A 2,940-nucleotide genomic window follows, 5' to 3' on the forward strand; every position below is an offset into this window, starting at 1 on the left:
TAGAAAAAATTCTGGTATGCAGTTTTGTAGCACATTCAATTCTAGTCTGAAGAAGTGCAAGTTTCAAGCGGCTAAAAAATTCCGTTGATTTTTGAGAATTTTTTTGGTTAAAGGTGTTTCACGTTTTTTCCATACAAAGTATGTCGACGATTTTCTTTTATATGGAGGACACTGCCAGCAAAAAAATTGCCAAAAATCAACGGAAGTTTTTAGCCGCTTGAAACTTGCACTTCTTCAGACTAGAATTGAATGTGCTACAAAACTGCATACCAGAATTTTTTCTAGAGATTCTGATTAAAAGGTTTGAAATTTGGGTGAAAAATTGCAAAATTTTTATAATTTTTATACAAAGTTTAAAATCTGAATTTATATGGTGTTTGTTGTATAGCCAGCTAGGCTTTTATAAAAAAATTATAAACATTAAATAAACAAAAGACAAATAGCCAAAACTGGTCAAAATATCGCTCTCCTATTATTTTGTGGACAACTGTATATTAAGATCTTGCTTAAAGCATTTTTTTAGCTAACTAAACAATTGCGCCTAAAAGCTTAAATAGACGGCAGCGTTGATCGGGATTATTTGGGACTTAATCCGCATCAACTGCAGTTAATTCCCGAGTTGATCGGGATTAACTGGGCCTTAATCCGGATTAACTGCAGTTAATTCTCGAGTTGATCCGGATCAACGCTGCCGTCTGTTAAAGCTCTTATTACACTGCTTTGGTGAGATCTCTTCATATGTTCATTGCTTCATTCACAAAAAATAAAATGCTCTAACTTCACGCTTAAGTAGCGATTTTTATAACATTTAGAAAACGTCATTAATGAAAATCTATTTTTGAACGAAAAAAACTACAGAAAAGATAAAATTTTGGCCTATTTAAAAAAGTATCCACATTTATACTGACAGGAAAAAATAAGTATCCCGCAAATATTCGTCTAAAAATGTATCCAATTAGATCTATTTAGATCCAATCGGCATCCCTGATCACAATATCTCCCACGTTGAAGAAATAAAATCCAAAAAAAATCGATTATCGATTCACAGCCACAAAGTCATCCCCAGATACACGGCAACAACGGCAATTCGAGATTCACTTAAATGTATGGCTGCCAGACGTCCCGGTTTTCCCGGACATGTCCCGGTTTTAGACTATTTGTCCCGGCGTACCGGTCCAACCATAAAATGTCCCGGGATTCGTTTAAGTGTCCCGGTTTTCGATTTGATTGCACAAAGTTTGCATAAAAATGACTACACTGAGAGAAAAAACGCGTAGTAATATTAAGAAAAATTTTATGAATTTACTGGGGGAAATAACGCATAGTAAACATGAATTTATTTTATTTGATTATCGTTTTGAAATGTTCGTACTTAAAAACAATACTTTCATACCACGCTCACGTGGTGTTGAATCAAACTGAACATTTGAATGCACATATACATGTCTGGCTGTAGCGGAGTGCACGAAGATGCTTGCCACAATTTGCTAATTTCCAAAGCGTCAGGGTTCAAATCCCATTACAGACAGCATGGAATTTGAATATATTTTTTTTAACTTAATTATGAAAAAGCATCCGTTAAGTGCAAAGCGCTTCATTTTAATATTGGCGTATTTCAATTGAATATTTCTATACTAAATACTAAAATTTTTATACTTAAATTTATTACGAGTTGGGTTGGTGCTCTTTCATATGCGAATTTTTTTTTAAATTTAGCACGTTTTTCACAAGCAATAGTTGATGATTAATAAAAGTATGTACCTAAATACGTTAAAATGACATGCACAGAGTTTTACAATTATATTAAGCAAAAGTCCGAAGTTTTGAAACAAGCTCACAGCAACGAAACAAATGACTGCTATTTTAATGTTACATTGTATTTAATTTTTTTTTCTTTCGTGAAACCTATATTATTTATAAGAACCGTGCCGTACAAAATTATTGGCTCGGAGATTCTTTCATCTGATCACAATTTCTAGTCAGATCTTTTAGAAAAATTTTGAAAATGTAGCTTTTGAGCCAATTAGTAAAGTGCAAGTCTGAAGTTACCAGACAATTTCTTTGATTTTTTGCAATTACTTATTTTTTGCTGACAGTGTTTTCCACATACAAAAAAATGTCGAACATAGTTTGTTTGGAAGATACTCTCAGTAAAAACAATACCAAAAATCAACTAAATTTTTATGGGCTGCAAAACTTCATTTTCAAAATTTTTATAAAAAAGTCTGAATAGAAAGTTGCGAATTTGAATGCAAAATTATTGCATTTTCCCGAGTTTTGCACAAAGTTTAGAAATTTTATTTTTATGTTTTCTGATGTATTTAGTATAAACTGTATTTTTATAAGGAACAAAAAAGGTACATGCATTGTGGAAAATTCTCTGTACTTTAGTTGCGATAAATTGTTTTGTTTTGCTGGTGTGCGTTGTAATGATCTCATGATCTCATGTTTTTATGTTTTTTTTGTCAAAATAAAATTTTACTACATCCTTTTGTACGTAATTTTTGTCGAAACGAAATGGAAGGGAGCGAGAGGCCTCTCCCCCCCTTAAGTGTCCCGGTTTGGCAACAGAGATATCTGGCAGCCCTACTTAAATGTTTAATTTCTTCTGTAAAATTGAAGATGTATGAAAACTATTACTAAATAATTACGAAACTTTATCCACCCATTCACTTCTGAGCGTTTTACACTATATATGAAAATGAAAATCAAATTCCAAAGAACCCATGCCAGATCGAAGATTTAGTAGGCTTCTTTTGTGTAGCTTTTTGCGAAAAGTTTCTTTGCCGTACTTACCATTAAACAAGAGTTTTAGCAAAATATTGTTGATTTTGGTTAAATAAATCATATACTTCAAAGAAATGTTTATTTATTTTCAAGTGAAATCTAACTTGTGGAAAGTGAAAGTGAAGTAAAAACTTCAATGGAAGTGGCAGCGGC

Source organism: Rhagoletis pomonella, unplaced genomic scaffold (assembly GCF_013731165.1).
Source record: "Rhagoletis pomonella isolate Grant_MI unplaced genomic scaffold, Rhpom_1.0 Rhpom_scaffold_00177, whole genome shotgun sequence".
NCBI lineage: Eukaryota > Metazoa > Arthropoda > Insecta > Diptera > Tephritidae > Rhagoletis > Rhagoletis pomonella.